At 41.3% G+C, this 8507-nt stretch overlaps 1 long non-coding RNA gene across 1 annotated transcript; it reads left to right on the top strand.

The window, feature by feature from the left end:
- Positions 1–1501: 1501 nt before the first annotated feature.
- Positions 1502–7238, top strand: LOC138296464 (uncharacterized). The gene is made up of 3 exons (XR_011203839.1): positions 1502–1612; positions 1725–1780; positions 2462–7238. It is a non-coding gene; the product is annotated as an uncharacterized lncRNA (long non-coding RNA).
- The last annotated feature ends 1269 nt before the right edge of the window (positions 7239–8507 follow it).

Here is an 8507-nt window from a genome sequence, read left to right as displayed (position 1 = left end):
GCCACATCTCCCATCACCTGAAAGACCTCCACTGGCTCCCCGTGGACAAGAGGATCACCTTCAAACTCCTCACCCATGCACACAAGGCACTCCACAACGCCGGACCTGTCTACCTGAACAACAGACTCAACTTCTACGTCCCCTCCCGCCAACTCCGCTCCGCCAACCTCGCCCTCGCCATCGTTCCCCGCTTCCAACGCAAGACCTCCGGCGGCAGATCCTTCTCATATCTCGCCGCCAAGACCTGGAACGCCCTCCCGACCGCCCTGCGACAGACCCAGGATCTTCTCACCTTCAGGAGGCTCCTCAAGACCTGGCTCTTTGACCAGTAGCAGCAGCCCCCCCCCCCCCCATCGCCTTGAAACCCTAACGGGTACGTAGTGCGCTCTATAAATACTGTGATTGATTGATTGATTGATTTGTAAATGGAGCAGATCAGGGATCTCCACTTATCACAGTCTAATGGGAGATAATTTTCGCATCACCTCTAACATTACGTGTGACAGTAAATTTGTCATATACATGATTGTGTGTAGATGTGGTTCATACTATGTTGGTAGTACCATTAGATCTCTCAAAGCAAGGATTAGTGAACATTACAGAGTTTTGATACAACAAGATGAACGTTATCCCATAGTCACACATATGTACCATTGCCCAAAACAGGATCACATTCTGGTTTTTGAATTCTTTGGTTTCGAAGTGGTGCATTCTAGTCCCCGTGGTGGAAATAGAGAGCTGGCACTGAGCAAGAGGGAATGTTACTGGATCCTCAAATTAAGAGCGGTGGAAATGGGGCTTAACACCAACTATGAGATGGAATATTTCTTGGATTAATATCGGGTTGTGTCTTATTATGTACTGATGTCGCATTGAAAATAAGGTCTAACACCACTCATGTATGTGCCTTTGACTGTGGGATTGAAGGGAGGATATGTTACTTTTGTGCTAAATCTAATTTTGTTTTCAATAATAATACTGTGTTTACTTGGAATAAGTTGATTATAGAATCTTCTTTCTTTTCTTTTTTGATAGTATGATTACTATGGGCCATTTTTTTATTTACTATCCTTATTGTATAATATTCCCATTTGCCTATATTACAAATAAGGTGACCCTTTACATGTCTTGTTCCCAATCTTTCTTTGTTGTGGACTTTTATAACAGGATATGTTCTTTTTATTACCTAAATATAGAGCCATCTCGTTTGGTTCATAGAGGGGGATTTGCGGTTTGGACGCGAGTGGAGTGTGGTAACGTAATTGTGTCAGTATTATGGTAAAGGGATTCGTTTCATTGAATATATTTCCTCTTGCTGCCAGACGCACTCTTCTATTTGGTTGTTGGGTGGGAACAACCAATACTCTGCTTGTAAACCGAGTTGAGCGTTCCATTTAAAGATGGCGCCCGTGTTTTCCTCTTAGATGCACTCTACTCGCATTCGAGGTTTGGAACGCTCGGAAGTCTTTGTCTCCTCTCGTGAGAAGAGACTTATTTTATGCTATCTTTCTTTAAATAAAGATGGCGGACATACTATCGGTTCACTACCCGATTGTTCCGGAGCCTTTATTCTGGCTCCAATGTATACTGACTACCTCGCAAGATTTTGCAGGTGAGCACGGATTTGGGGTTCTGCATGTGCCGTTAGTGTTTAACTTTCGTTGGTGGCTACTTTAGATGTGTGTAATCCACGTTGAAACTTTTGTAAATTTCTGTGGTTCCAGGTGAGATTGCCACAATATTGTTATTCAAGGACCCTAACAGATGGGATAAGTTTTTGGTAGGTGTCAATGTTTAACATAGAGGGACGATGTCACAGGGTGCTTTCCAACTTCTATGGTTACTTTGTTTACATATATAGATATTGTCTTGATCTTTTGTCCTTCGGATGTTCCTTTTGGAGCTAACTTTATAATTTAATTTATTGTATGTATTACTAGAGTGGATTCACCTATTTGGTCACGGATTCTGAGGCAGTCATTATTTCCCACGTCGTACTTAATTGAGGTTTGTTTTAGATCTTTACGCTCCACTGTTGCTTTACTGTGGGGTCTTCACACTTATTGCGCTTGCATGATGATTCACTTTCGGTACACGGAGTGCAATAGGTAATTTTGTATGTGGCTTCACATAGGTCCCTTTGGGGTTTTGGAATCGACTCTGTTAGGTATCTCTGCACATATTGTGGATTCACTCATCACTCTCATTGTGGTCCATGCCTCTTCTCCTCCTGCTATTTTCCAAACCAGATGATGCGAAGACTTGGGGTTTATTTAAATATTGTATTATTACTTTGTATTGTGTGATTAGGCTTTTTGGTCTTTATTGGTAATTGGGGGTTTTAAAATTATATTTTTTCTTGTTTGTGGTGTATTGTCGCTATAAAGCAGACATAAGTCTGTATGTATGATTTTTGTTTGTGGAATTATGTACAGTTTATATCTTTTGATATTCTTTGCAGCCTTGAAAAAGTCACGAGGAGTATTTACTCCCATGACGAAACACGTGTTGGCTGGTTGGTTTGTGACATATTAAAGATGAACGCTTCACTTCATGGACCTCCTCTGAACTCTGTTCACTTGTGCATACCATTCGAATCGGATCATTGAGTTACGAATTCAAGAATTACGAACTACGGACTTTACAATTACTTATTATTTTATGAGTGCCTTGGTCTTTGTATTAATATTTGTTGTATTTTTTGGAAGAATGGGAGGATCCTCCTAGGTCGGGAGCACCGTACTTTTAATTGATTACTTCCATTATTATTAGAGGGGAATGTTGTGAGCGCTTTCCTTCCCTTAATATCTCTTCCCACTTAGCTTACTATATAGGTAGTGACATATGTCCAGTACACGTGTAAAATGGTGTCCCCGCACTCACGAAGTCCATGAAAATGGAACTGGAGTTCATGGGGCACCTCTGCTCATGCAGGGGGGCCCTCAGACACAGATACTTGCACCCTGCCCTCTGTATTAGGAGGGCCTACTATAGGCGTGACTTACAGTGGCCTGGTGCAGTGACCTGTAGTGAAAAGGGTGCATGCATCGTTTCACGCAGGGTGCAATGGCAGGGCTGCAGATACACTTTGCGTGGGCTCCCCATGGGTGGCATGATACATGCTGCAGCCCATGGGGAACCTCTGGTGCCCCAATGCCCTGGATACCTGGGTACCATATACTAGGTACGTACAAGGGGCACCAGCATGACAAATGGAGGTTGTTTGTGGTCTAAGCAACCACATTTAAATGGAGAGAGCACTGTCACTGGGGTCCTGGTTAGCAGGATCCTAGTGAACACAGTCAAACACACTGACAACAGGCAAAAAGAGGGGGGGAACCATGCCAGAAAGAGGGTACTTTTCTACAACCAGCCTACCGCCATATGGCGTAAAGAACATGAGGCCCCTTCAACAATATCAAGAGAGGCTAGAGACCTAGGCAAAACCATGGATTCAGACCTATACTTAATACACCATGTTAGCAATGTTAAACAGTGTGCATTCTACACAATGAAAATGAAATTCCGTATTCTCAGTATAAGCTGCCAAGCTCTGGAACACATTACCAGTCACCGTTCGAAGCATGTACACTTGGAAAACATGGCTATTTCCATGACAACTACATCACCACACATCGCGGTAACAGAACGTGGAAAGACAGCCACACCCTCAATCTCAATCTTTAGCTTACACTCCAGACTGGAAACAACCGAAGTAGAAACCTATTTTCGAGAAGCAGGTATGCTAAGGAGGGCTGACCTATGCTTCGCCAGGATATTAAATAGTTATGTAAGTTCATACATAACATTTCTGACCCTCACTAATACTAATAATACTCTGCAGTCACCAGTAAACTGTAATTTACACCTCTTATATTCATCTAAGGCACATATGAAACGAGGGTTGTCCATCACCAGTACTGTGCAGCCAGTAAACCAGCCATCACTAAATTAATAGGTATGGCATGCCTGAAGAGATCCGTCACACACTGCAGGTCAGAGCACCCTTCCAACTACAAACCACCCTATATAGTGTTTTTTGCTACCATGTGGGTAAGCGCTACAGTGTCACACAAAGGAGTAATAAGCACTATACAAATGTGCAATGCAATACAATACAATAACTATAATTTATGCATCCCCAAGATTTGTTTTGATCTGTCTTTGTTTCCATCACACCTCAGAATTATAAAGCAAAATGTGCTTCATTTGTGATTTCCTAGCTGCTGGTATTTGTTGAAATATTTGATTAAGATATTTACAGGTGTTTAAATTTTTTTGTGAATTTAGGAACAAATTGACACCCTACAGTACTTCTTGTCATGCTCCCTGTATGCAAGGCCACTGGAAATATGGGATTTGGCGTCCGCAGAGTTTTCCCCATAATTATGAATTTGCTGCATTTGCCACATAATCCATCATCTGCTGCATAATCTAACTATTAAAAAAAAAGAAACACATTTTGTTTTCAGCTCACACAGATCAAACCTTAGCCAAATTAATGCAACATGCCCTGTCGTGCAGTCAAAGGTCCTTCACAAAGGTTGACTGGTCACCTTTCAGTTACTTACAGCTGTATTTGGTTGTGGAACGAATGAAGTGAAACCTTTGCCCAGAAAGTGTTAATGTGTAAAAATGACAAAATAATGAAGTTATACTATTATAAAATGTGATGTATTCAGCTGCACATAATTTGTGTTTCTTACCAAATACCAGATAATTTAGTCAACATTGCCACATAATTTAGGCCTTCCCTGCCACATAATTCCAGTGGCTCTGTCTGTACCCTAGAAAGACTGTCACATAGTTCACTTTACAAAATCCTCTTACTTTGCAGTCAAAAAAGAAAAGTAAACATCTCCACCTTGAAAGAATAAGTAGCAATTAATAAGTGATAGCCTGACATTTAACCTGTCTTGGAACACACAGCAAATGTAACAAGATGAAAACAAAAGCTAAAAGTTGTTTTTATTGTTTAGTCACCTTCTGACCTCCAGCACCTCTATAGTGTGTCAGCTGCACTGGTCATTGGAGGGGATATGGGCGGGGGGGGCAGAGGTTACTATGGGCTGGCCCTGCAATCAAATGGTCCCCATGGCTACAGCCCTGCAATCCACTCGATGCTATTTGACTCTATGGCACTCCAATGTACACTACTCCACTCTACACCACTCCACTGTGCACCACTCCACCACACCCCAATATACACAATACTACTGTATTGTACACCACTGCACTGTACGCCATTCCACTGTGCACTAGTCAAGTGTACTCTACTCCACTTTATGCAACTTCACTACATGGTTTTCAACTGTATGCCAGTCCACTGTATGTGACTACACTGTATACCACTTCTCTCTACGCCATTCCACTCTATGCAATCCACTCAACAACACACTACTTGGCTCTACCCAATTCCAGCCTAAGCCTCTTCACTGTATGCCAATTTACTCTACTCAGCATCATGCCATTTCACTCCACACCACTTCACTCTACTCTAGGACACTCCACTCTACTATAAGCCACTCTAGTCTACACTACTCCACTATACGTTATTCAGTTATACACCACTGCACTATACAGTCCTCCAATCAATGTCACTCTACTTTACAATATTCAACTGTATGCAACTCCTGTCTTTGACATGCAACTCTAAAGTATTCCACTCTATGCCACTGCACACTACGCCACTCCCCTGTATGCTATTCCAAAGTACACAACTCCAGAGTGCACCAAACTGCTCCATGCTATTACACTGTATGCATCTCCACTCTATGCCACTCCGCTATTCACCACTCAACTGTACGCTATTTGACTTTACACCACATCACTCTACCCCACTCCATTCTACACAACTCCACTGTACCCCACTCCACTCTACTCTATTCCACTCTACATCTCTGCACTGTATGCCAAACCACTCTATGCAAATCCACTTTAAGCTATTCCACTTTACAACACCCCAGTGTACACCACCACTCTAGTGTATGCTACTCCATTGTACCCAACTGCACTCTACTCCACCTTATTCTAGTCCACTGTAACACACTTGACTTTCTGTGACTATATGCCACTCCACTGTACACCATTACACTCTATGCCATTTCACTCTGTGCCACTCTGCTCTATTCCACTCTACTCTACACTATTCTAGTCTAAGCAACTCCACTATTCAACACTCTACTCTGTGCCACTCCAATATATGTCACTCGGCTCTACGGCACTCCACTCAACCCCACTCAACTGCACCCAACTCCACTTGATGCTATTCCACTCTATGCCACTCCACCATACACCATTCAACTGTATGCCACAACATGGTATACTGCTCCACTCTACATCACTCCACTCTACTCTGTTCCACTTTACATCACTCCACTCTATGCCACTCCACTGTATGTGAATCCAACCACGCCACTACGCTGTACATCACTCCCCTTTATGCCACTGCATGCTACACTTTTTCACTCTATACTTTTCCACTCAATGCCACCCTGCTGTATGCCACTCCACTGTATGCCACATCACTATATGCTATTCCACTGTACATCACTTCACTATATCCCACTTCCCTGTATACCACTCCACTTCACCATACACCACTAAACTCTATGATGTTCCACTCTACACCACTCTACTCTACCTCACTCCAGTGTACACCACTACACTCAACACTGTTCCACTCTGCACCGCTCCACTCTATGCTACTACATTACCCCACTCTACACCACTAAACTCAACTCTGTTCAACTATAAGCCACTCCAATCTATGCCACTCCACTCTTCACTATTACACTGTACACCCCTACGCTCTACTCCACTCCACTTCAGCATGCACTGTGTTCTCACAAATGATGTGATTTGCAATGTCATAAGTGTAAATGCTATTATTTTCGATGATATAACTAATATATTATAAAATGGTAGAAGTAGAGTATGGAAAAGCTGTAAATGATAGCTAATGTAGTGTGGCTACCAAGTTCCGTACAGTGTGTATGGAGGTGAATGAGTTATAATGATTGGAAGGTGTTGCGTAAATTATAAATTAAAAGTATACAGGTAGAATTTTAAATTTGTGTCTAGTTTGAGTTAAGCTGTAAATAAAGAATAAATAAAGGTATAGTTATTTAAAGGTGGTGCGAAAATTATAAATTTAAGGTATAACTATAACTTTAGAATGTCTAATGTTTGTGTAGTTTGAGTTTGGTTTATATAGAAAGAATAAATAAAGCGTTCCTAACAACAACAAAGGTTTAATCTTTGTTTTTTCATTGAATATATATATATATATATATATATATATATATATATATATATATATATATATATATATAAATATATATGTAAGTTCTTTATTAACATATAACATTAAATTATGTTTCCTTCTTCTCTTTACATTCCTTCTCTCATTCTTGCTGCCTACATCCTTCCTACATCCTGCCTCCCTCACCACTTACCCTCAATATTTTGAAGTGGTTCAAGGGTGGCATAAAGTGCTGTAAAATATGACATCATGTTCTCTACTTCACTCACTCCAAGCCAATCCCGATGCTGCTCTGAGCACCGTCAGGATTGGCACAGGGCAGGCTGGGAGCCTGTGTCTGTTTGCAGCCAGTGACGAAGCAGAGGAGCGGAGCAGCACGCAGCGTGCAGCAGCAAAGGTAAGTTTCTTTTCTTTTTTTTAATTAATTAATTTTTATTTCTTCCCCCTGTGTGCCGCCCTGCCCCTTCTGCGCTTAGGGAGCAGCTACTGCTCGAAATTGATCACCTTTCAATGCACAAAGTGTGTGGGTGTAGCATTCTTTCCTGCTGCAAGCACAAATGTATACATTTTACTCACTGTTTTACTCTGAGAGATAGAAAGGACATTGTTAATAAAACTGCATCTACTCCCATGCAAAACAAAATCATTGTTAGTGAAAAACACTTTGAATAGAATTTGCAGAATATATAGACCGTGCTTTGTTAAGAAACATGTTTAGCTATCACGTTGATAACCCTTTTGTTTCAAGGTGCATAAAAATTATAAAATAGCTACGAAATAATTAATCAATCAAAAACTGTTTATTTCAGATTAAAAATCCATAAACACTCACAGAATAAAACACAGCATTTACAGAGCACACTACAAGGGTCTCAATTGGACAATAAAAGAGATCAGGAGCCATAAAGTATTCTGCACTAGATTCAAAGACCCAAGAGAGTAAAGAGACTCAAGAGATTCAAATTGCCTCGGATGGGTAACATTTATCTGTATCGTGTGGGCCACTGCCTCCTACTCCACCCTCAGAATAGAAGTTTTCGAAATGCTTTACTCATCTTTGTGGTTGGACATTCAAGGTTACTGTAAAAGCACAATACTGCCTACCATGTACAAAGATACCCCGAAAGGTCTTAGAGTCTCCATTTTAGATGCCATACCAAATCTAACCAGCCCTCGTTCTCCCTGCAAACTCTGGCACGTGCCTGTATTTCCTTATAATTTTTACATACCACCACATTTTCTA

This window comes from Pleurodeles waltl, chromosome 1_2 (assembly GCF_031143425.1).
Source record: "Pleurodeles waltl isolate 20211129_DDA chromosome 1_2, aPleWal1.hap1.20221129, whole genome shotgun sequence".
Taxonomy (NCBI): domain Eukaryota; kingdom Metazoa; phylum Chordata; class Amphibia; order Caudata; family Salamandridae; genus Pleurodeles; species Pleurodeles waltl.
This window is presented reverse-complemented; position numbering and strand designations above follow the sequence as displayed.